Raw genomic sequence first — 27,675 nt, 5'->3', positions numbered from 1 at the left:
TTCTCACTCTTTATATGTTCCTGGGAATTTCAGCTCTTCCCTTAGCTTCTGTTTTCACCTCTGCATAGTCTCAGATCTCTCTCTTCAGATCCTCAATTTGTTCTTTATCCCCTAGTTTTGCAAATAAGGGTAGTTAAGAACCTGGGCTTTGAAGCCAAAGAGCTTGGATGTAAATGTCAGCTTTACTTACTGCTTATGTGACCTTGTACAAATTATTTAATATCTTCATGCCTCAATTTTCTTGTGAAAACATGGAAAATGCATACTCTGTAATATGATTGTGAAGGTTAACTCCATATGTAAAATTCTTGGACTAGAACCTGACACATAATAAGTGTTTAATTAGATACCTTGTTGTCAGTGTTGTTATCGCTGATGGAGCAGATGGTATGAGCAAGGAGATACAGTACTGAGCAAATGAAACCCAACCCCTGCTCTCCTGGAGCGTGTAGTCTACCATCCCCTGTTCCGGCTTCCTGCCAGATTTCTGTGCTTGGTTGACCTCTCGGTATTTCAAATACCAGATATTTAAATCCAAATCAAGTTTGTGTTTCCCTCCCAAATCTACACCTAGTCCTAGTAACATTTAACATCTTTGAGGTGGATACCTGGTAAATTGAACATGACTTCAGTTACCAACCTTCTGAGTGTTTCACAAGTGAGAAATAGGGGTCAGCCACTTGCCAGTATACGTTCTGGAGCTGACACTCGGACCAAGATTGCTCTTCAAGCCCCTTATGTGAGAGTCTATTGCCTAAGATACCATGTTTCCTGGAACCTGGGAGATCACCAATAAATATTCTTGGATAAATGAATATAATGAACCCTAATTTACTAATTCAGAATTTACTTTTTTTACTGTGTCTACTTTATGTTCTGTTAGAAGACAGAGAATTGGGAAAGGACCGTATTTGCTGAGCACAAAACATGTATATACTTTAATCATTCATTTGTCATACTTCATCTCATCCTATCCCATAACTCTAAGACTGGTGACATTATCACCATTGTAAAGGTGAGAAAACACTGGAGTTGGAACAATTTTCTTAAGATTCCTGAGCTGGTACATGTTACAGTTGAAATTGAATTCCAGATCTAATTCTAAGGACCTATAATTTTTCTGCTATACTACCTTGCTAATTAATTTTGCCTAGCAATCTGGAGAGAGTAGTCTCCTCTTACACCACAGTTTCAGCTTTTCACAATAAATACGTCAAATGTTCTATCATATCATTTATTTCAGATAAGTCAGAATTAAAACATTGACAAGGTAAGTCATCTATGTACTTACAGAGCCTTAGACAGAATCCAAAGGTATGATTGAAAAACTCAAGGTTGTGATTTAATTCCCTGTTATTATATCTTTCTGGTATAATATTGGAGAAAGTACTTACTCCCTTATGTTCTTTTTACATATATAGAACATTCAAATAATTAATGTTCGTATAAGCCTCATCTTGCAAATAACTACTGAGAGAAATTTAAGTGAAATAATCACTGATTTCTGAATTACATATGACTATGAAGTCAATATATGCTTCTACTCTCCTTAATTCTTCCAGTATATTATTGACTAATTCCTTCAAAAACTAGGTATCAAGGATGATAAATAAAAATATTAGCTAATATTTGAGCATAAACTATTAGGGACTATGATGCAGTTTTAATTTCTTCGGTCACAGTGGAGAGTGGCATCTTAGCCAGCCTAGCAGAAGGCTGACATATTTTCTGACATACCTTATGCTCAATTTAACAAACATTTATTAAGTGCATAGTGTAGGCAAGGTGACTCTATGGAGGGTGTAAAAGAGGCTAAAATATCATTCCTGCCCTTGAGGCGTTAATAATCTCATGGCCAAAGCAGACTTGTATGCCATCAACTGAAGGATTTGGTAGAATAAAGAGCCAGGCTAGAGGGCAGAGCGCTGTGGAGCTTTGAATGGAGTGGCAGGATATTAAGGGAAGACACCCATTATGAAACTAAAGCACATATAGGCAATAACATGATAAGAGCCTGGATTAGTCAGTGGACTGATAGACTAGAAGGGGAGGAATTTCAGGGGAACAATCAATAATATGTGACATTTAATCAGATGGGGGAGTGGAAATTAGGGGAAGTCAAAGATGAATTTCAGTTTTCTTATCAGATACAAAGCAAGGGAACACAAAATAAGAAAAAGCTGTAAGGGACATGTGTAACATTTCATTTAAGGTTTGTAGGTTTGACATACCAATAGGACATCTATAAGGAGATAGCCATCAGGAAGAAATTTGGGTCTAGCATATAGTTAAAAGGAAGCAGAAAAAGAAACAACAATAAAACACAGAACTACAAAAACTGAAAAGTATGGGAACTGATATAGAACCAATGTAGTGAGATGGTGAAATGGTGCTTAGCAATCTAAATAACGTAGAGAAGTTGAAAATTGACAATTAGGTGTTGGATTTGACAGCCGTGAGATGCATGATGAGTTTAATGAATAAGGAAGCCAGACTGCTGAAGATTTAATAGGTATTTTCAAGTGAATATAGAAACATTCACTATGAAAATTTCATAGTTGGGAAGAGAAAAGTGAGTATATAATTTAAAAGGTAGGCGATGTGGAATTAATATTTTGGCTTAGCATGGAGAAAAATGAACTTGTTCATAAACTGGGAGAAAAAAATAGAGAAGAAAAAGAATAAAGATTCTTAAGGTCAGTAGAATAGGAGTCTATTTGCGGCTTGAGGTTGGTTTTGATCTCTTAAAAGCATAAACAATATTTTGAGTGTATGTAAATTTTTATGGGAAGAGTCATGAGATTCTCACAAGGATCAATACTTCTAACTGCAATACCCCAAAATAAATTTTGGAATCTCTGAAGTGTACAGCGGGAACACAGAACATTTTATGGACGATCCCCAAGGAAACAGGATGACATTAATTCAAGAGGATGTATATTCTGTACTATTTCACTGAAAATTTCATCTTTGAATCTGAGAGTCTTCCATGTATATTTATAACAGATTTGGAAGGAATAAGTCATATCATCTCTTAATTTACTCTGAATTCTGAAAGCACAGGACCTTCACTTTATACATTACCTAAAAGATAACTAAGGACTTGCCTCATCTGTGTCACGCATAGTGCAGGATGGACTCAGATGATTAGGTCAGACACTTAAACTAGACTTTAAGGAAACTATGCCAATGTAGGACTCAGTAATATTTTAGTAGACAAAATATCTCAGCTGAAACAGGAAGAACTCATTCATTCAACAGATGTTTATAGATTGCCCATATAGGCCAGGTACTATCCACGGTGCTGGAATCATGGGCATGAACAAGACAGAAATGTCTGCATTCATGCACTGTGGCCAGAGGGATACAAAAATCAACAAATGGGCAAATAAACAAAGTCTATGATACCAGGTCTTGCTAAGTGTTATAAAGAAAGTAAATATGGGGAATGGGCACGGTGGCCGTGGGAGACTTCCCTACAAAGGTGACATCTGATAAAAGACTGGCTGGAATAAAGTGAGGGGAGGAGCCACGCACATGTTCAGGAAAAGATCATGAGTGGTAGAGAGACGAGGCCCTGGAAGGGGTAGAGGAATAAAACAAACCTGGATAGAACCGTGGTTTGCTGAGCTGGAGGAATGGCCAGTGAGTCCGGAGCCGAGTGAGGAAGACAGAGATGAGGAAGGCCCATGAGGACAGAAAAGGCTTATGGGCCACGGCGAGGAAGTGAAACAGGAGCAAGTCAAGCGGGGGCTGGAGGGAGTAGCTTGACTTCCTCCAGATGTTTGACTTGACTGTGCGGTAAAACCTGCAGGGTGTGTGGAGAAATGAGGTTGGAGACGGGAATAATAGTATTATCTGGGATAACAGTATTATCACCTTCACAGGATAGAAAAGACTTGATACGTGATTTGCTACCAACTACCCTCAGCAATACACCAGTAACCCGAGGTCTGCAGATCAAAGACATCGCCAGATAACTTCATTATCCAAGATTCTCTACCAAAATATACTGATGGTTTATCTCTTCGTACAGGACACTGTATTGAGTACAATACTTTAGTTTGAAATAGGTATATTCTGACATAGTAGGTTTAAATAATTATATACATTTTCTTACTTTACTGTGCCTAAAGTTCTAAGAGCTTCCAGCGTAAACGTGTTTCACTGATTCATATGTACATATTTAAAGAACATGAAAATAATTAAGGTAATTTGATTCTTCTCAGTTATTCTAAAATTGTACCTGTATATCATGAATAATGGTTCAGTCATTAATTGGGCTTGTTTATAAACTTTGTAAAATTTCTAACTTCAGTTTTTTGAGTGGTTCTCTTTAGTTCACAATGCTTTTAGAAATGTAAAATAATTCTAGGAACTAAAAAATAAATATCCCAGTCTACCCTTTCCCAGTGTAACTGATGGACTTAGAATGCTAGTGATTCTTGGGTAGATTTAAGTTTTGTAACTTATTTGCTTTTACATCTGATTTCAGAAACAGTTAAAATGTTACCTTAATTTTTCAATTGAAATTGATACAGTTGTCTTCTATTGATGTTATCTTCTTATTTCCCATAAAATATATGTCATTTTTTAAAAAGTATAGGTAACTTATGAAATTTAGAATCATAAGTTTGTGGTTAATTGTTACATGCACAAGTTATTTCAATAGAGGCTTCCCTATTCTATTGCATTATACTTGCTTAAATCTGGGTTTTCTCATACCTGGGTTCTTCCAACACTGACAATGTGTATAAAAATGTAGGACTAAATATTTTGTTCAAAATAACTGTTATACCATATACACCATACCAACAAATTTTTTTTTACAATTTATATATTTTTTTAATTGATAGGGTCTTTTCTCATCAAAGTTGAAAGCTTCTTTTTAAATTATAAATTTTTTATTGCAACTTAGCTATAACCTGGTTTATTTAGTGCTTATTTACATGAAAAAAAAACTTGAACTTGTTTATTTGATAATACTGCAGAGTCATTCAAACAAGGTCAACATACTCTTCCTTCATTATTGTTAATTTTTCATGATTTTGTTGCCTTTTGATTAGAGTTTACATATCTTATAATTTCTGGCATTTTAAATATATTTTCTAAAGTATTTACTGTATATGTATTTTGTTTGTGTCTTTATTTTTCTATTTGGCACTCCAACATTGGCACTAGTATTGAATTTAGCAAATACAACAATAGTAACAGAATTTCAATTGAGTTTTACAAGAACTTAAGCAACATGAAGGCAGAGACTTTATCTTGTTTGTCTCTGTAATTTCAGACCTACAAAAGTGCACAGCACAAAGTAGGTGCTCTATAAATAAATGTTGATGAGAGAAGAAAGAAGAGATGACAAGAAAAAGGAAAAGATGAATTAATAAGACAGTTCTTTCCCTTAAGAGACTTGGAGTCAAGATAAGGAAATATGTGCATAAAAAACTAAAAACAATAATCAGTACACTGATGTACACTCCAACATATGATAATTGTATATACTTTCAGTATTCAAGAATGGGAACCTTTAGGCTGTTGTGTTTTTAAATTTGAAATTGTGTTAATGATACTGAAAAGAATAATTAGGTTAGTAATAGTAATGTTAAGACTAGCCAACCCAACAGGGCTTATTATGTACTAACATTTCAATGGAATTAAGTTATCCAATCCTTACAGTAGCACTACTGGACAATTTTATATTCATTTTTTTAGATGATGGAATAGGGGTTATAGCTAGGAAGTGCTGAAGACAGAATCCAATACAACAACCAAAAAACTAAGTCTGGGAAAAATCAGTTCAGTCCTTTAGGGTAAATATGACTCAAGAAAAGCTTTTTTTCCATACAGGACTCATTTTTTTCATTTCAATTTCATTCGTTTTTTCTTAAATTGGACTTAGAATAAAGTAGTAATAGTTATAAATATAACAATATAAATATTATTTTAAACTATTTGGAAGTTCAAATGTCTTAAATAGCACAAATGTTAATAAATTATCCTTTGAAAAATGTATTAAAAGAGTACCTTTTGAAACAAGCAACTCAAGAAAACTGAAGAGCATGTCGGTGCTCATCTAGGTACACCTAAATTCCCACAGCGGTCAAGTGTTGCTAGTGTCACTCTATCTGATACCTAGTAATTTAACATAACCACTAACAGTGGTCAATAGATCATGTGCAGGATGGCCAGTTGGAGCAAATCTATAGACTAGATTCCTTTCCTAACTAAATTTATCTTATAGAGAAGTCCAAACCTCTTTTGAATAACTGAATATCAAACTTGAAAATATATTTACAAAAGAAAAAATAAATATATTCATTTGTCCTCACTAACAAAGGACTAGAGAAACTGAAAGCAATCACTTGAACCAAAACAGGTTGTTAAAATTCACGGTGTATTCTACGTTGAGGTTTTAGAAATAAAGAAAAAAAGATGAAAGTAGGTGCATTGTTTTGTGGATTAAATCAGACAAGAGAGCCAAGTTCTTAAAACTCTCTTTGTCTGATCAACTTACAAAGAAGAATTCTATAAAATTCTCTGTGGCTTTCATCTCACAGAGACTAATATATGAAAGGATTTCTCCCTGGCATTTTTTTGTTTGTTTGTTTTAAAAAAAATCTGAAGACATTTTACTTCTAATAGTAAAGCAAAAACTTATTTTTCTAAGTATTTTATGCTACTTTAGCATTGTATTCTAGAAGTCAAGTGTTATGTTGGACTATGATTGTAGCAAGGAAATATGAAGTCTGTAATGAAAAGGGTACTTTTAATTCACTGGACTGAGAATCAAGAGACATGAATGACAGCTTCTGCTCTGCTTCTGATTGTGAGAACTTGGGCAAGTGAATTTCCATTTCTGAACATTTTATTAAGGGAGGGCAGTCATTGACCCCTTTAGAGAATCTAGCGAAAAGGCACAAATACATGAATGCATACAATTTCACATAATACTTCAGGGGGTTTGCTGTCTTCTTGAAGCTTCGGTCTCTACCAATAGGTAATAAAACCAAGGACTGGTACTAGTAATTCTTAAAGTACTTTTGCATTCTGTGTTTCTAATACCATTTGCAAACATTTTGTCTTAAATTATTTTTTTAAGAGGGAAAATTTTTTTGAATTGTGCAAGTAAGAGCCTTATTTTCTCCTCTACTTTTTGCCTTTGCATGTTGCAAACAAAATTCTTCTTACATAGTTATCTTATAGGGCATCTTGGCATAAGGAATATTCAAATGTCATTTTTCTTTCAATTTTCATGTTTCGGGTAATTCTGCTGGCATATTGTCTGTGATTTACTTATACATCAGATGAAAAACTTGAGGTAATGCATTATAAACTAATCTTTTACATTTTCTTTATCAAGGTTCACTGAATCTTTAAACTTACACTGACTACTGTAATGTCAGTTTTCCATATTAAAGCAGTACTCAAGTTAGTTTTTTAAAAATTACACAATAAAAAATGAACATACATAAGTAAAAAGTAAGGACATCATAAGCAAATAATCTTTGGCAGTTGTTTTTGGAAAACTTTAGATACATTCCTCTAGATTATTTAAGCTCTTTGGTCTTTAAAACAATTTATATCTAACCCAGTTAAAATTTATAGTACATGTGTTCAATGGAAGAAAATAATTGTTAATTAAAAATCTCACTCTGTGGAAACATTCTATTAAAATTCCTGGCTTATTAGATATTTTATTTTGTCTATGAGCTTTTATGAATTCTGTATTATAAAAATATAATCTTGGCCTGACAAAATTAGAAGTATATACTTTGGTTAATGGTACATTCCTCCAAGTTCGCCTGTCAAATGAATTGTACAGAGAGTCCTGTATCTGTACCCATCTCTAAATTGATAATAACTAAAGGATTTAGAGTTTTGTGAAAATATCAAGAGAATTTGCTGGAAAATGACTGCATTTTACTGTAAAATTATTGAACCTAAAGTCTAAGAGAAATCCATTAGGAAAAAATGTATTTTGCTTTCAAGTTAACTTCCTTATCTTTTATTTTTTATACATGTGCTTTGCCCAAATTGGTTTATTTACACCTTTTCCATGAGCTACAACTATAAATACTGTTTTTTAATCACCAGGAGCACATTTTATTAGTCTAATATGCTCCACTTTACCAAGGAAAGTTGACCTCCCATCAAAGTAACTTAGGGAGAAATATAACATTAAATGATGGCTGCATTGCAGACAGCAGACAGTTTTCTAAATGATTCATACATTCAAGATGTCTTTGTTGAGTTACTACTGTTTTCTGCCGAATGGTGTTTGAAGCACTAGATAGGCATCAGTCAACCAAACTGAAAAATACTCTGGCTCTGACAGGTTTTTGAAGAGGTGGTGATGGTGAGAGGAAGAAAGCATCTATGTAGAGAAATGATAAGGACGAGGAAATAAAATGCAGCATAACTTAGAAGTTAAGAGAACAAGTAACCCCAAACCTCATCAAGTAAACCTTAAACATCGGGGAGTTAGAAAATTAATGTTTAAATGAATACAATAAATTTCACTCCCAAGAATAAGTAAAAGAAAATTTTCTCATTGTGATAAATATCCCCACCCCAATCTATAATCCAAAGAGTAACTGAAGGGCTTTGATGCTTCAGTGGTTTCCCATGGTTCCCACACCTGGAACCATTAGAAACGACCGCCCCAAGCCGGCCTCTAATGCTGACACCCATCTTGCTTCTCCATACTCATGACATTACAACCACATTGACCTTTTGTTCGGTTGTCCTTGTTCCTTAAACATAGGAAGCTCCTTTCTGCCTCAGGACTATACACATATACTTTTCCACAGTGAATATTCCCCTTGACCCCACCCTTTCTCTAAATCCAGCTAATTCCTAAATGTGATTTCTGCCAGGAAGCCAATTCTGGGTGAGACTCCCCGGGCCTCATTCTCCTAGCATCTTTACCTGTCCTTTTGGGAACTTAGTACAATGTTAAGTATGTATGACACATACTCTGTGTGTGTCCTTACCCTCTGTCTCCTTCATGACCTGCAAGCTCTGTGGAGTGAGGTGAGGTGAGGTGGGCACTAGAGGCAGCTGTTTGTCTCCTTTGCTGAGGAATTTTCAATGTCTCACACCCTGCCTGACACAAATAAGCATTGAGAAAATTGTTGCTGAGAGAAGGAATGAATTTCCTTCCAACATGTCTGAGGTTTACAATGCATAGTTTTATGTAACACATTGTAAAGTGGTCCTGGTGGGAGGTTGTAATGTCCTTCAAACCACATGACTGAGCAGAATGATTCTAGTTGAATCTTTTTTTCTAAAGCTGTGATACATACTGTTCCTGCCCCAGACTCTGCTGGAAGTCTGCTGCCTGCTTGTAGGCTCATAGTCCCAATGACAGATGGTTTTTAATCTTTGCTATTTGGCTTCCAAAATGGGTGTATATTACCAACTCATGTATTCTCACCGCCATTTAGAAAATGACTCTGGGGGCTGTGCTCTGAGAAATCACATACTTTCTGGGACCTGTAGCCATGGGAGAAAGGTTTTTAACGCTTTCTGGTGGGAAAAGTCATTTTATGCTTGGAATTGTTGTTGAAAAGAAGCTACAATTGTGAAAACCATTAAATAATCCCAGGGAGCAAGACAGCTCAGAAATTTATTGTTTGATCGCCTCACCTCCTGTGTGTGCATATAAACACACAGGGTTGGTGATGTTTTCTGCTTCTTTCACGCGAGAACTTTGAATTCTCCTCGAGGATGGGAAGAATCCATCTTCAGTGCCTGCCATTCCTCAGATCTCCACTGTGCCACTTCTCCATCTGTTGTAATCTTTTATTTCCTAATCTGTCTCTCCAACTTTTCTCATATTTATCCCCAAGACCTGACCAACCAAAAAAAAAAAAAAAAAGTCCACAACAGACACTCAATTAATATTCATTAAATGAATCATAGATTGTAAATAAGTACTTATAATGGAAGCAGACCGAGCTGGAGTCCACCATCCCTTGTCTGTCTCAGCCAGGTAAAATGAAGTTCTCTTATGCAGCATCTGTTCCTTTAAACCAACAACTAAGGTTTTCCCAAACCCATAAAACCTCAGAAGATTTTCCGAGGTGGATTTATGCCAGAGTGATTCTGGTCCATTAGTTGGCAAAGAGGACTCCTGAATAACTGCAGAGGAACTATAAAATCCTACTCAGAATATAATGAAAGCTGCAGGGGATTGTGTGTTCATTTATCTTGTAGTACGAAAACTTGAATCCTCAGATAACAGGGTGTTGCCATGTTAGCTTCCTCTGGAGAACTGAAACTCAAACTGGAAGAGAGCAGAATGGTCTGATTAGTATCAGAGCCACTGGAATCTGCAAAGCTTCCCTTCTTAATTGGAGCTACAAGCTGGAGCTGATAACTTACAGTTTTCCCCTGTGTGTTTGTACATTTGCAAATGAATTATGCCATTTTACTTAGTTTTTTAGAGATTTCATATTCTAAAGTCATTATTTAAACATCTCAAATATAAGATAGGTTGCTCTGCATCAGAGAATAGATAAACAAAATAAAGGGTATATAACAGGCACACATTACTATATATAAAAGCGATAAACAACAAGACCCTACTGAATAGCACAGGGAACTATATTTAATTTCTTGTAATGAGCTGTAAGGGAAAATAATCTGAAAGAAAATACATATCTATGTACATGTATGTATATGTCTATTTGAATCACTTTGCTGTACACCTGAAACTAACATTATAAATCAACTACAATTCAATAAAAAATAAAATTTTAAAAATAAAATAAACAGAAAGATTAAAAGGAAGGACAGAAAAAAAAAAGGTAGAAAAGAAAGTAGGGAAGAGCAAAAGACAAAAGAAGCAAGCAAGGAAGGGAGCTATTAAAATATTTGATAATGCTCCTCCACAACTCGGATGCTTTCCTACATGGAGTATTTCAATGTCCTTCGTAGGTAAACAGCAGTGCCTTTCCTTTCTATTAGCACTGCTGCAGCTGCTGTTGCTTACAAAGAGATGCACAAGTCAAAATAGACTCAGTTGGCTTTTCAATAATTCTAAAAGGCGGGGGTAACATTGTCAGTGAAGGCTAGCACTCCAGTATCCTAACGAGGCATCTTGTTAGCAAAACAAAGTGTGAACTGCTTAGAGATGATTCCCTGCGGGTGGGAATTCCACTGGGGCCCTTCCGTGGCGGCACATGCTACTCCTCTAGAGAGCAACGCCACAGAACAGGGTATGTCGGAAGAAATACGAAAAAGTTGCTTTCTTAAAACATTTATTCTTCTAGATTTTTCTTTATGTTCTCATGTTTCATACCTATTGCTTCTTACCCTGGAGCACCTAGTGCAACCAGGAATTGATGAAGTAGAGCAGGATGTGGATAATGAATGGACCGCAGAACCAAGTGTCTGTATACCCAGTTAGTAGCAAAGGCGAGAGTAGAGTTGCAGGCCAGCTCTTTTTATGCATTTTTTTTTTCTATTCTCTCTCAAGGAAAAACAGGAAAACAAGAACTAGTAAGAGCTTGACAGTCGCCTGAATTTGGGAAGACCATTCACTTGCCCATTGCTTCGTTCCTGGAAATTGGACTGCGACTCTCTAATCAAGGTATTTGGGAAAAAAACAAACGTTGACATGTTTTGTTGATGATCATCCCCTCGTCCCCTTACATATCTTGTGATGCGGCGTGGGTGAGGGGTTGCGGGGGGGAATGCATTTGTGCGGAAGATTCCAGGACTGTATCTCTGACTTCAAAACTAGGGTTTTTATGATAGTAAAGGAAGTATTAGGATCTGTCATATCTTTTGAAATTATTACTTGTATTAATGCTCTTGATGTGCTAATTTAGTTGGCGGGGTACTGGCCACTTCCATCACAGTTTTGCTTTCTCCCACTCGAGTTTTGTACTTCATCAAATCCAAAGTTGTCATGGTTCGTTATCCATAGATGATCTTGAGCAGCCTTGCATTCTAAAAGAATATGCCGTGGCATCTGCCTCTGTGCTTTTGTGCCCTGCTATACAGATGCTGTTAGCAAGGGTACTGGGTGAGGGCTGGGCGCGGAGGTGGAATCTGTCTCGGGCCGATGTCTCTTTGCGCCGGACTGCGCCTCACTCTTTCATACATGCCTAATTCAACAATGAAGTACATATATCACATTGTGACGATTACATATGTTACAGGACATAATTGGGGTTGTCGAGTATCTGCTTGAATGTCCTAACTAATGAATTCCATCCAATTCAATTATCATTCTTAGACTCTTCATTAACCAATCAAATTGCATCTCCGGTCCCAGTTATTCCTAACACCCTTTCTCTAGGCATAAACACAATTCTCTGCAGTAAATTGGAGGTGATTAAATTATCTCACTAATCGTTACTGGGAGTCCCATGTTACTGAAGTATTGGATTTCTGAAAAAGTGCCGTTTACATGATTCTCACTGTATATAGGAGAAATAATGTTACAGAATGAGTCTTTGTTATGAACTTCATTCTGCTGTTTGCATCTTTATCCCTGAGAAGTTGACCACAATAGGTCTCCAATACTAAAATCATACAGAAATAAACCGACTATACACTCTTATAAATTCATCCACTTATTAAACAAATCTGTCCAATAGGTTTGTGTTCTATCTCAAGACCTTTACCTATAGGGAATGAACCATTTCAATTCTAGAAGTTGCTTCTATCTCTCATGCAATATGATATCACAGTGTAGCACTGCAGTTGTACTGCTAAACCATGTTCTTTTCCTATTTTTTTTTTTTATAATTTCTTTACATAAATCATGAAAGCCAATGAAGTGGTTCTGAAAGTACATGTACCTGGAATCAAACGTACTTGAGTTTCCTAGGAAATAATTGTCACTGCTAATAATCTAATGGTTATGTCAACCATTTTATAGTGAAGGGCACTGCTGATATGCTGACAGTGTGGCTCTTGGCCTACAGTTCTTAAAATATTTCCATTTTGTCCTCTTCTACTTCAACGTCTCTTAGCAACAGTTTCGTCTTCTACTCTGTAGTCATTTTGAGATACATCTCAAAATGTAGCCTGAAGCCAACCTAAGAAACTATCTATTCCTGGCTTCCCCCAGACTTACTTCATCAGAATCTTTGGGAGGGAGCACTAGCTCCAGCATTTTAATTATGTACATCAGGGGGAGGGTATAGTTCAGTGGTAGAATGCATGCCTAGCATGCATGAAATCCCAGGTTCAATTCCTGGTACCTCCACCCAGAGTAATAACTTAACAGATGAACCTAATCACCACCACCACCACTCCCCTTTTAAATACGTACATCAGATCATCCCAGTGCACTTCAAAGTTGAAAAATCTCTCCTCTACCAAATGAGAGCAAGGAAATAGCTGAGAGGGAAACATTGGAAAACTATAGACATATAATTGATCTAAAAGCATAGAAAATAAATTAGGATTTTGCTTTTTTTTTTTCCTATTTTTATTTCCTAGGACCATAGAAAGGATTTTAGACTATTTGTTTTCTCTTTCATCTGTGTCTTAAATATTTTGAAATTAAAAATTAAATATTAAAGATGTCAAGGATATGAATGCCTATTAATTTAAAAGTTTCCCAAAGTTGCCAAATAATAAATGATCTCTGTAATAGTAAAAAGTATTAAATTCATAATTCGTACAATTATCACTTCCACCTTTGAATCTTCAGTGTCACAGAGCTTTCTAAACAAGTCATTCTTTCAATATTAGATATGTCTAGTAAGCAACACTTCTTTAAGAATTCCAGTCTGTACTTTTGTTTCGGTTTCCACTGAGACAACTCCTATGGGTGTCAGACTTGAAAAAGATAACTTTTTGGTACAACTATGTTAAACCTTTTGGCTAAGGGTACCCCATTTATCTGTAACTGAATATTTTCTGTTATCTGATTTTAATGAGGAAATTTCCTCCTAGCTTTATTTTTAGTGCAAAAAAAGTTAGACACAATGTGTCAATTTAATATGCCAAACTCTTAAGTATACATTTAAGTTAGAAGGGACAAAGGACTGTCTTCTGAACCATGAAAAGCCAGAATGTTGTGATTATCTCTAACACTGGATGAGAGCAAAAAGCAACATTAGGTTTAGTAGGAAAACTGCAGAGAACGTTTCACCCATAAAATTAATTCTTGCTTCCTACACGGTAGAATCGACTGAGACAGGGACCTAAAAGGGGAAAATGCACTTACTTTATAAAATAAATGTGTCCTGAAATAGTTGGAATAATTTAAGTTGCTTTCCAAATACATATGAATCTTTTTAGAAATAACCATTATTCTTGGTTTTCCTCTAGTTTTAAAGATCACATTTACAACACAAAGGCAGGCACTAATTTCAGTTGGGTTGTATTTCAAAAGTTTAATTTATAAGTTAAATATTTAGAACTCAAAAGAGTTTCACACAGAAACGATGCTCTAAATGCTGTTAGATGCTTGGATTCAATTTTTTTTTTAATCCACAAATTATAGTCAAATCATATGATTTGTTAAAAAAAAAAGAGAACTTTGAAATGGAAAATAGTAGAAAACAATACTGTGTGATTCTCAAAAGTAAACCAATTAAAGAAAATATTTTTTAAAAATTCTTGTTTACTTTGAATATCAACACTAAAGAAAAACAAGCTTGATAAGTAAATGAGAAATTGAGAGAGAGTAGGAGGTTTTTCTATAACACAGAGAAAGTAGCTATAACATAAGTGTTACTCTCTTCAGCAGAGGAAAAGGAGATGCTGGAGGGGCAAAGTGGTCTCAAATATGGGAAGCCAAGCAGGATTAAACTAGCTATTAGACAGGATGCTCATTAACGGGCATCACTCAGGGAACAGGTGCATTCAGTTATTTTAAAATGAACAGATACCTGTTGTAAGTCTACATTCATTTAGAAAGCAGATGAAGAGACTTGTTTAAGCAGAGACAATGAGCATGAAGGCTGATTCAGTGAACATCAGTGAATGATGTCAAGAGAGAACTGGTGATCTCTCATAGTCTTCCACCAACAGCTTTGTCTGTAAATTACTCAACCCACCACCCGAGGCTTTACTGGACCCCACTTTCTAAGGAATTCTATCCTCTGTGTCTTTCAAAAAGTTCAGCATCAAGTGTTGAGGTGGACCAAAGTTACCAGTTGGCTGCGTTTATCCATACTGGTGTTTCTTTAAGTTGCCAACTATTTCTTGACTACCTACTGTGTTCTAGGCACGTGGCTAAATTTGCTACTTTTAGCCCAGGCATTAGACCACAAAGAATATTTTGCTCTACTTGAATTGAATTTGCTCTACTTAGTATTTTCTATTTTACTGTTTTTCTTTCTTTTCTATTCATTATTTTGGTGGTTTGAGAAAACAGGAAGCATCTATGCCTGTGATGGAGGACAAGGGGTGGGAATAACCCAGGGAATGAGGCCCCAGACAGGGTATATCTGTCTTATTTCTCCTCTACTCTTTGGTTATCAAGGAAGCCTCAGCAGCTCTAAGTAAAGTCACCATTACTTTTATTTAACCTAAAGATCAATGGTAGAGGTGGAAAAGCAAACAAATAGATCCTCATGACAAAAATTCTCCCTCCAAGGAAAAATTGATAATTTCAAAATAAAGACCCATAGTATTTAGCATCTCTTGATTTGATCAAGCCTGACTCCTGGTCTAATCTGCAGTATAAGAAGAAGTTAGATAGCCCTTCTGGAAAAGGGGGCCCATAATTCTTTATCAGTTCTAATTTTTAGTAAAATAAAATGTCTAAAAATTTCCAGAATCTCTTATTACTATTGAGGTTGAGGGACAACAGAAGTCATCATGTCAGTTCCTGAAATCCCTCTTCACTCTAGAAATTCCACTGGGGGAAAAGGTTTACTTTCCACTAAAGAAAGTTTTCAAAAGATGTTTTAAAATACTAAGCACCTCTCTTTTCCAATCTAGTAAAGGATGAGATGGAGTACTGGCAACGTTCAAATGAGAGTCTTAGGACAGGGATGGTCAATGCCTGTGTCGAGATATCTCAATCTCTATTTCACGGCTTTCAAAAACTACTCTGAAAACCCAGGCTTAATAAGACAACAAGGGTATCGTCACTTAACCACGTGTCAATTTCCCAAATGCTTTTGTTCCCCCACCTCTTTGATGTGAAACTTCCAAACTTCTTCACCAACCCTGTATCACCAGTTATTTTCACGTATAAACTTGCTTGATGTTTCCTACATTTAGGTTTTAAATCAGTGTATCTGTGTTCTCTACTTTCTTTTGGCCCAACAAACCTTGTCCATCATGGAGCCTGGGTTCACATATTTATGTAAACAACAGTGGTTTTGCTAAGCTAAGCACCTCCTGTGCCAGTCAGTCTTCCAAGCCCTGTGTGCACGTCCCAGTTCTCATGGAGACTTCACATTAGTGGAAAGGCAGGCAGTCAGCATGAAACAAATACATAAATATTCAGACCTGCTTAAATACTGGTCATCCAATAACTCTAATCATATTCTTCTCAACATTTTTTTCCTCCAGGTTTTTTTCAGTCAATGAACCTACTCTTTTTAATCTCACTGATTTTCGTGGTTGTCAGTCATGCACTGAAATTAGTCTGATCCACTTATTTTAGCTCTTTTATCCCTGCTTCAATGGAAAAGACAAGCAAATATGTAAATTTGCATGGTAGCTAAAGCTACATTGCCTGAGTTGTCCAATCCATGTAACTAGGCCTACGTAATGCCAAGGGGCTACACTGTGGCCATTATGGAATCAAATACCTCACAACCCAGGCTATAAAAGGCATCATTTCTGATCCCGAGGTTATTCTTAATTACATTTTCCAGTGATTAAGTGTCCTATTCTGGGACACATTAGAATAAATCTTTTGCTCTGTTGTTCTGTGTGTCTGGCAAAGTAACTTCACTATGGCTGAAGCTGGACTAACCACTTTTAAATTCAATAAGGATTGGATGTATCTAGTCAGTAAAAACAGACTTCTGAGAATTCATTGTGGTCATCAGAAGGGAAATTATCTAATTAAAGATACTGGATAGAATTCAGGAAATAGATGATAAGAAAAGAGTATATAGCAATTTCTAAGAATATATACATTTTTTAAGAAGAGAGAAACCAATAACCTGAAAAAGTTTTAGAAATTGGACATTAATTCTTAACAATTTTCTTTAAACTAATTATCAATTAAAAATAAATAACATATAGTTAATTATTCGTAGCCATAAACCAGATAAATAAAACAAATTCAAACATAGACAATGTAACAAAGCTACAGAACTCAAAGGATAGTGCAAAGATCTTAAAAATCAATTAGAACTATCAACTTATAAAGAAGCAAGGAAAAAAGTAATAGATATCTCATCAACTGCAATAGACAAGATGACAATGGAAAAAATAATTTCGAGTGTTGAAGGAAAATAACTAGCAAATACAAAAATTCCATATTTATATAAACTAGTTTTTCAATAATGAGAGCAAAATCAATGCATTTTTTTCAGAAAATGACTGAAGTTCACCATTCATAAATAATTTTGAGTAACAAAATTTGGTAAAACCCTGGTTTTCCACCTTGAAAACTTGGTTATTCTAGAATTCACTGAACTAAAAAGACTATCATCATTGGAGTAATGTTGCAGACCAAAGTCATTGCTGATGTATCTTTATATGTCAAAAGGCTGAGATTTTAATAGCATCAGAGAGGTGCCCTTTTATATGTAGTTGTGACCTAATATATAGAAAATGCACTGTCCTGATTGTTCACTTCTTTAGTTATCTAATCGATAACATTGCCATTCTTCTTAATAGGAACTTCAAGTGTAAAATCGTTATGTTCTCCTAAAATCATCATTATATTTCTTGAACCATCATTAAATGTAGACTATTACATTTCAAAATACACCTCCAGACATTTAAATGTGTGACATATAAATACTTATTTTGCTCAATTATTCTGTAATAGTGTGAAAAATACATAAATAATTTAGTGGCTAAACCTGTAAGCCATCTTTGTGCCAAATACACTTAACAAATATAGGATAGTTGAGCTAGAGATACAGAAAAGATTGCTGGGTTAATTGGAGTAAGTTCTTGCCAGGCAGCTTCTGATCATTAACAATTGCTTCATGTAGAAAAGTGATTCTGTCAAGAAGGAAAGGCAATAGAAAATTCTAGCAGGGAAACAGACTTAATGACTGTAAGTGGTTTAACAAGAGTGCATTTTCACCCAGGACAAAGCCTTAAGAACTCATAGAGACAGAAACTACTAAGACAAAGAAATCTGCATTAATAACTTACCTACCCCTTAAATTAGCTCAAACATTCACGAATCAATTATAACCTTTCATATATCTGTGATGTTCTCTTGTGCCCTGGACAGAATAATTAAAACTCAGAACATGCTAGCAATACAATGGCATACAACCATTCTATCACCCTTACTCTATTTAATTCTTGAAGCTAACGTGTATATTTATTAAGATGATCACAGCTTAGGAAACATAAAGGATGATTTAATAGAAAAGTATCAAAACACATTTATGAAAGAAACACTAAAGGTGAATTAAAATTTGCTATCAAATATGTAAGTTAGGTGGAGTTTTGGTTCAGAACAGCTGAGGAGTTAGCAATATGCTACTGTTTAACACCAGCATTATTTTAAGATATTCAAGTACAAACATAAGAATTATGTTGGGTATGATCACTTTATTAGAGACCTTAGTTCTAATTTAGATCCATAATCGAAACATAATTTAAAAGCAATTTAGAAAGAGAAGCAAAACCAAATTACTTAAGATTTGATACATCACCTATCAGAATAGAATAAAGAAATTTCAAGATGTTAAAATGAGGTAAAAAAAAAAAGAGCATCAAATGTGGATTTAAAGTAAATATAGGCCATTACAAGAAGTGTTGGACACTGAGGGCCAAAAAGGGAGAAATGTGTTTAAATTGTAGAAAAGAATGGCAGATGAGATCATGTGATGTTCTATAGAACAGAGTGTTGAAATCTGTTCTTGAACTTAGTTAAGAGACAGATATTTATCTTTTGTGGAAAATTTTATATAATTCTGCCTTATAATAGAGAAATACATTTTTATACTACTTTCCAATTCTCATGTATCGATAGATAGGTTTTGAAACTATACTTGGAAGGTTTACGGTAGTAAATCTGAAGGTTTTCTGAAGTATGAGCCCAACATCACAATTTTCTAGGTGGTAAGTTACTTTATGACTTTGTTATTACACTGAATGAGCAATGGGAGAATTCCCACCCCACCCCCCAAAAATATATATCTTTCAGGGAAAAAAAAAATCTGTTTCCAAAATGGTGGCTGTCAACACGGCAACAGAGTACAGAGAATAACCAGTTTAATGGTTTGGGTTTAGTGGTTGTTTTGATGTTAACTAGAGAAGTGATCACCCTGTGATGGTATTCAAGAAAGAGCTCCTACAGGGATAGCTAGAGTGGTCCTGCTCACCATCCCTCAAAACCCCTCCATAAAATGGGCGCATTCCAGGTCAAAGACAGATAGCAAATTCTTTGTTATTTTAGGACTTTTAATTCTAAAAATATTGGAGTTTTAGCTACTGCTGTTTTACTTCTGAGTATAAATGTAAGGAAACTGTTTTATAATTTAGTTTTATAATTCAGTCCCTTGAATAAGACTTTAAAACTGATTTATGGTCATCATGCTTCAAGTTTATTTTGGATGCCAAATGTTCTCTTTACAGAAGCTACTGAAATCAGCAAAGGAAATAATTTCCAAAAGTATTCATCTAATCAGAATTCTCTGTGGTTAGGATAATTTACATTAATCTATTTTTATTTACCACATCCTTGTTCTTTTCTTTATAAAAGCACATTGGAGGAGGGAGAAAATTTAAAAGAACACAAAGGGAGGAAAAATTACATAAAACTTTAAAAATTGTATGCAAATTTGCCTGCTTTTCATGTGGACAAATGTCCAGTGCTTATCTAATCTCTGATTCCATTATGTTGTAAACAGACAGGATATTTTCTCACTAGTTTCTTCTGTGTAGACAAGAGCATTCAAACCAAAAATTGAACAGCTTATGTTTTTGTGCTGAAACAAATGTCTCTGGTGAAGAGGGAAGATGATTTATATGCCTATATGTGACCTTATAAAAAATAATCTTTGTGTTTATCATAAAGTTGAATTTATATTGCATCAAACATTTTTTCCACTTTCTTTTTGTGTATCTCTAATACACCATTTAGTTTGTAGATCTCTGATACTTTAGAACATGTGACAGTACAAACCTACTGCATTTTCTCCGTTTTTTTTAAGTTTATAGTTTTTCTTCTTTTTTAAAAAAAATGAAATAGTTTCTTACAGTTACAACTTTTGCAAAGTTGCAGCCAACACACTAATGATGAAAAATTGCCTTTGTGTATTATTTATTGTTCAGAAAGTAAAATTTAAATATATTTATTAATTAATAATTCTATCTACAGAGTAAAAATTAGTAGGTTTGTAATACTAATAATTCTTTTTTGTATATAATGAACTTTGGATTTCTTCTAAAATGGGAAGAATTATTCTTCCACGTTAAGAAAGACTTTCCATTCACGTCCTAAAATTACATTTTTTAGCCTGTGGAATATAAAGCATCCATATGTTTGGTATGGATGCTGAAACTTACTTCATGAAATTGAATATATATTTGTGTCTAAGTCTCGCTGTAATAGGATTCTGGGCTGCGATGAGTGATTTTCCATACACACATGAAGGATTAGATACATATCTTTCTTTTTTCCAAAAATACCTTCAGCATTGTCCACCTCTGAGTATAGGCGGAGAACTGCCTCAATGTTTCTGCTATTTCTTTTTTTCAAAAAGCCACAATGCAGAATGGAATAAATGCTAAAATTTCATAAAGCATGACTATGAAATAACAAAACTTTTTTTCAAAAAGCTCGTGCAGTGAAATTTATATTCAGATGAATTTTGCCCTTCACTGTGGTCCCCTTGGATTTCAGAAATGCTGCCATTGTTCAAAATATTGTGTTAACACATTTTTCTTTCTGTCTTTAGAGTCGGTTCATGCACCAGGAAGTGTTCTTCAGTGAACACTGGGAAGGCATTATGTTATTATGTTCAGTGCAAGTGTGGAGGCAGACTTCCTGAAATCTTTCTTTCTTTCTTTCTTTTCTTGGCTTTTGTGAATATGTTTATTTATATTTTTCAAAAGCACTAAGTCTACAGCCCTAAGATACTCAGAATGACATTCTTTGCTTCCTTTGACCAGAGATGTTTCTTTTAATGAGTCTGTGCCATCTTCAAGAGAAATAGGCATTCATAAAGTATATGTTTATTCTAAATAGTACACTTTTTCCCCCTAGACAAAAAGATGTATCTGTCACATGGAAGGAGGGCTCTGAGGCTGGTGGAATCATGAGGTCACATGTTGGTTAAAGGACATCATAGCTATATGCATAGAACATTGGACTCTAAGATACTAAAAAATAAAAACAGACAAATTTGAAAAAAAACAGAAAACACAAATTTTCAGGCTGGATCAAGGAATATGGGCTCCTTGTTTTACTTACCTCTTGTTGTATCATTTGGCTATATCCTTATCCCAGACAAGTACACAAGGGCCTTATCAGAACCTGTAGACGATACATCACCTGCCCCTGCTTCCTCTCTTTAATGAGATATAAAACTTTCAGAACCTAAAGTACTCTGTACACCTACTTACTGTTTGATATTGATTAGGGACGTATAAAATGGATCCTAAAAAGCCAGGAAAAACCAGGCCCACGTGGTTCTTTAGTGAATTTCACCAAACATTTAAGGAAGAAATTATACCAATTCTCTTAACTCTCTTCCAGAAGACAGAAGCAGAGAGAATACTTCCTGACTCCTTCAATGAGCCCAGATAACCCTAGTACCAAAGCTAGAAAGACATCACAAGAAAAGAAAATCGCAGACCACTATCTGTCCTAGATGCATAATGTAGATGCAAAAATCCTCAGTAAGAGCCAGTCTGTAAGCTGTCATGCCAGCTGGAAATGGTAATTGAGCTGTGGGGGGATATTTTGCCTTGTACTACAAATTATTCATTTATTCAACCAACGCTGACTGTTCAGAGTGCTAGTCTAGGTAGGAAATGTGGTTTGTTACTGCCCCTCTTTCTATCAGTCACTTATTAATTCATTCATCCAACAAATGTTTCTTGAACAGGTACACTGTGTCAGGCATTATACCTGGTGCTGGGGGATACCTCAATGAGCAAAATAGGCCAAACCCCTGCCCTCATGGAGCTTACATTCTCCTGGGGAAACAGACAACAAACAAGATGGACACATAACATGAAGTGTGTGAGTGACATGTGCTGATGAGGAAACGTGGATGTACTAAAACGAGATTTACATAGGTTGTTCAGAGACAGCGTCTTTGAGAAGGTGATGTTGTGTTCAACCCTATGGGATGTGAAGGGGAGAATCTTGACAACGTCTCCTAGAAAAGAGAAGGTGGAAGGAACAAGAAGACACCAACTAGGAGGCCAGTGAAGGGAGAGAAGGGTTGTGCTTGGAGATGCAGTTGAAGAGTTAGGTGGAAACCCAGTCGTGCAGGGCTGTGGGGGAAATGGCAAGGAGTCTGGGTTTTCTACCCAGTGTGAAGGGAAACCACTGGAGGGTGTTCAGTGGGAAAATACCACGGAAGGACTGACTATTTTAGAAATGCATCCTCACTTCTATAGATCTATTTAGGTGTCAGAAGTACAGACAGGGAGACCAGTAGGAAATTACTGCAGTAACGCAGGCCAGGAAGCTGTCAGCTCTTAAAGGATGAGTAGCTTTGATTAGGCTTGTGGCAGTAGCATGGGGAGAAGTAAAAAAGACTTGAGACGTATTTTCAAAGTAGAACCTATTTGACCTGTTGATGGATTGGTTATGAGGAGCAAGTGAGAAGAAAATCAAGAATTATCCTAGCTTTTTACCTTTCACAACTTGGTGAAACCAATCAGTGTGATGAGGAAGATTCAAAAAAGAAACAGATAAGGGAGGAGAAAACAAGTTTTATTTTTTTACATTGTGGGTTTGAGATTCTCATTGGACTTCTAAGGGATGACAAACAGACTGTTAGCTATGGGAGGCTGGGCCCCAGGAGAAAAGACTGGGATGGAAATATCAAAGTAAGTTTTGCATCAAGTAAGATGCTCTCAGGAGCAAATTAAAGAACACCTTTCCGGAAGTTTCTTAAATATAAATATTACTGTCATTTGTTTTGTCACTTTATTACGTCTCTGTATTAAAGTTTAGAGAGTCCTGGGGTTGATTCAGCAGGTCATTGATGTAAAAACGCTGGGTCAGGTTCTGTGAGAGTCTTTTGGCCTGTCCCCCAGGTTTGCAGTGTTGGCAATCCAAGCGTCATGCCCTCATGTGGCAACAGGGAAGGCAGGATAAATGACAGGAGAGTGTGCAGCCCCAGAGGGCTTTTATTTTTTTCTGTTAGCTCTCACTTCTGATTAGGGGGCAGAATTTTTCTGGAAAACTACCAACAGACTTCTCCAGTGCCTTTTGACCTGAGCTATATCAAATGCCCATCTCCGCATCATCCCTTGCAAAAGCAAAGGGTATTATGTTATTGAAACTTGCTAAGTGAGTCATTTTGTATGGCTGGGGTTCCATCATTAATAAAAAAGCTAGGATGTCTAGGGAAGGTAACCACCCATGTCTGCTGCAGGAGACTGGCTTGTAGGTGGCATTTAAACTCAGGACAAAATGATGTCAACAAAAATATATTCACTGTACAGTCAAAATATTTTTCACCCTCTCTCTACAACACCTTTTTCTATATGGCCCCCGGAAGAACAAAATCATGTATTTACCGAGTCTAGAGTATCACCTACGGATCAGCTGCTTCTAGAAGTGAGAGAAAACTGTAACCCAAGAAATTTAAGCTGACTGTAATAGGGGTGATTTCTCATCACCTGAATTATATACACACACAACACATGATTTCCTGTAACTTCATGCTTTCAAGTGCGCTTAGGGAAAAACAGAGCCTAGCACATCATCATCTTACAAGTGGTTACTGTGGGCTTAAATTCAGCAGACCTGGGTAGTAGCCACCTTACCTTCAGGAGACTCCACTGTCTGATCTTTGAAGTGCCTCCGGGCTTTGGCTCTGGCCCTGCCCATGCTGCCTAGACATCACCTCCGTTCGATCTTTACAGGGCCAATCAGCCCTTATTATTCAGGTCTCGCCTCCAGTGTCATTTTGTTTGAGCCGCGTACCTTGACCACGTTCCTGGGAGCAGCCACACCTGCACCAAGCCTCTCTATATGTAGTGCATACTCACGTAGCTGCTTCTAAGGCATCGAAGTTACCACTAACCGAACACTGCATGCATTTTTGCTTGGAGCTATATGTCGTTTCCTCCCCGCACCCCGCTTCCCCACTCAGTTAGGTCCATGTTTTCCTCTCCATGGGTCCCAGCACCTGTGGCAGCATGTGTGTGTTAGGAGGTAGATGCTCAGTTCATATTCATTTGCTCTTCTGTAAATGAGGTTACTTTGAAAACAACTGGTCCGTGTCATCTTTAAGAATACATTTAACGCTTAAATTCTATGATTCGTGGTAAGCTTTTTATTTTTTTAAATGACATTTGTTGGAATTTTTTTTCCTATTGGGATAATAAATTGCACGTAGAAATCCCTCCCATCTCACTCTTGTATTTGTACTTACGACATAGCTGCCCACCTTCTTTCTTTTAGTGACTCTTTTCTTCTTAGTGCATATTTTCTACTTCAAAATAGAGAATACTATGAAAATACTTGACTGTGTTTTTCTAGACGTAGTAGCTGGGGTAAGGAGGGCCGCTAAATGCAAGAGGAGCCAATCAGTTAGCTTTTTCATATGTTTGTAATGATTTTATGTGCAGATACATTTTTATACTTGCAGGCCCTTAACCTGTGTGCTCTGCTGCCTCTTTATTTAGAAATGGAATGACTTCACAAGGGCCTACAATTTCATACTATGTTTTTATAACTTTGAAATTAATCATCTGCCTATGAACCAAGATGCAAATAAAATTTTTCCTGTGGGGAAAAAGTGTATCTGTACTTCTGGGCTTCCATGTCTAAAAGGTACAAATTGGAATAGAGACAGGAGAAGGAGCCAATCTCACAAGGATGATTTGTAGCATCTTTGCTAAGTGACAGTAATTGAAGTAGATATTAGAATTGTTCAGATGAACAAAATGTGATCGATGCGTCTGCGTGTTCCACAGCCTAGGAGGAGACCATAGGTAGTGTGCAAGGTGAGAAAAACAGGAAGGGGAACAGGAAGTACCCAGGATAAATGAGATTCAGAGAGAGAGATTCTTGAGGGAAAAGAAAGAATTCAGGTGTAAACACACCTGATTCAGGGACTGTGCTGGGAAATGAATGAAATCAGTAGGAAACAGAGATGAAATCAGCCTAAGAGAGGGGATAGGCAGACCTGTTCAAGAATCAGTAACGAGACAATCAGAAATATTAGGAGGAGAGCTCAGAGAATTTACAGGAAAATGGAAGAAACTGAATTCCAGGGAAGAATTTTCTGGGTCTGTGCATCTTCAGTAGAGGGGTCATTGGATGGTATTCAGACATGAGCTTGTGTATGTGATGTGAGCGGGGCCTGTCACTGCTGCCTCCGTGAGAAGGGTTAATAGGTATTAACTGTTCATTCGTTGACTGAAAATCTCCCATATGCCAAGCGCTGTGGCACCGGCAAATAAAAGACAGACAGATGCCTCTGTCCTCCAAAAGGTCATAATCTCTGTTGGGGAGATAAGTAAATAAGCAATATGATGAAGTATATTTGCCACAACTTTTCCTATTATTATTATTATTATTTTTTTATTTCAGAAACGAATCCTAGCAACTCACTGGCATTTAAATCATGGCTCTCCAGCTTACACTGTCCTGACACACACTTACTTTGTTCTATTCGCTCTATTATAGGAAAAACAATGGGAGTTGATATCTGCATGAGTTTTTTAAGTCCAAATTCTTATCTCTGTCTGCCATATCACTCTGCATTGTGAGAACTCCAAAATTTAGGTTCCTTCTTAAATTTAATTATCTGGTACTTTCCGACAACGGCCTGTCTCCCAGTGACATGTCAAATTTCATTTTGTTCACATCTCTTTTGTGTATGTCGCCTTGATGATAACAGTGGCTGGTGTAAGAGCTTATCTGCTTTTGATTCTGAAAATGTAATAAAGAAAGAAAATACAAAGGAACAGCCACATGTACTAGCTGTTCAAGCATCCATCCAACTTCTGTATCAAACTAATATTGGAGGGGAATCTAAGGATGCAGGCTGCTCAGCCTCACTGGTATCAAAGGCAAACACCAACAGCAAGGGACAGACAGCACATCTTTGACAAACGCGTAAAGGAATAAATTATTGAATCAAAGCAAGCTCAAGTGGTCTTAGGACAATCTTTGTTTTACTTTTAAGGTACAGTAATTTCATGAATTTGGCCCTTTGTATTATGTTACTTTTTCATTCAGAACAACAGCATTTTTCTTACCTAACAATTATGAAAAAAAAATGTGAAAATTAGAAGAGATTTTAACTCTTTAGTGCTCTGGTTACTCCATTTGAATGTATCTTAAATAACTATCAAGCTAAAAAATAATTGAGGGAAAACAGAAGATTAAAAGAAATGCCAAGAATTTATGTAGTTCTTTCCTAACTGTAGGCAGTTTTGAAATTTGTCAAGGCTTTCTAAAAAGGGAATCTTACGACATCTTACAGAAATGTTTCCTTTATATCTAACTCAGATCACTTCTATTCCTTAGTAACCCTGTGTGTTCTTTTTCTTGGAACATTCATAGTAGAGTATCATGTCTTTTGGGCCTATAGCTAATGCCAAAAAATTGCAGTTAACTAATATTGATATTAAAAAATTGTGGACCGCTAGATAATTAATTTGTTTCCCTTGGACTTCGCAGATAAAAGTAAAATTCAATTTGTAATTAAAGAAGAGTTAGTCATTTGGAATCATTTTATGTGAAAAAGATTTTTAATCACTTATTTAAAATCATACACTGATGTTTTTATCCAAGAAAATTCTAGAGAAATAATTTTGATTTTCAAATGTGATTAGAAAAACTCTAACATTTAGCCTTGCCCTTTCTATGAACTCTTTCATAGAAAGGTTAACAGATTTTCTTGGTTTCATAATTTGGGTGCTGTTTATAAAATTGACAGTTGTGCCTAAGCACTGAATCTTTTTAGAGATTTTATAAAATCAGGCTGACTTGTTTTGTGGATAAGTATGTTTATGCCAAGTTGATTTGGCTGTGTGTGGATTACCGTTTGAGGAAAAGGTTGATCGTTGCGTCGTGAGGGTCATTAGGTGAAGAGCCATTATTTCCTAGAAACCGAATTTGGGGAGCTCAGAATGTAGACTGGGGAGCAGGCTCTTCACCAAGGTCATTGTCCCACTCATGCCATTACCCTATCCCCAACTCAGAGTCACCTGAGTAGTCAAGAAGATTCATTTGTAGGGAAAGGAAAGGAATAGCTTCTTACCTGCTTGTGCCCAGAGCCACAAGCAACAAATGTCATCAGGAAGTCACTGTGGAGGAGTAGAATATTCACAAGTTTCAGAACTTGGTTATGCCGGGACCTGAGTCTGATCTCTGCTAGCTACGTGTCACTCTGGGCA

The 27,675-nt window shown here is 36.1% G+C and overlaps 1 protein-coding gene across 4 annotated transcripts in view; it reads left to right on the top strand.

The window, feature by feature from the left end:
* Window positions 1-27,675, top strand: part of SYT1 (synaptotagmin 1) — a 470,145-nt gene that overhangs the window by 91,158 nt on the left and 351,312 nt on the right. For 2 of the 4 annotated variants that reach the window (XM_032493716.1, XM_014554552.2), the window contains exon 2: window positions 11,486-11,599. The exons of 1 other annotated variant lie outside the window; for it this stretch is intronic. The gene's annotated coding sequence lies outside the window, so the exon portion shown is untranslated. Of the gene's footprint in view, window positions 1-11,485; window positions 11,600-12,513; window positions 12,516-27,675 lie in introns of all 4 variants that reach the window. One more of the 4 variants, XM_032493715.1, reaches the window with a different exon arrangement.

This window comes from Camelus ferus, chromosome 12 (assembly GCF_009834535.1).
Source record: "Camelus ferus isolate YT-003-E chromosome 12, BCGSAC_Cfer_1.0, whole genome shotgun sequence".
NCBI classification, from domain to species: domain Eukaryota; kingdom Metazoa; phylum Chordata; class Mammalia; order Artiodactyla; family Camelidae; genus Camelus; species Camelus ferus.
This window is presented reverse-complemented; position numbering and strand designations above follow the sequence as displayed.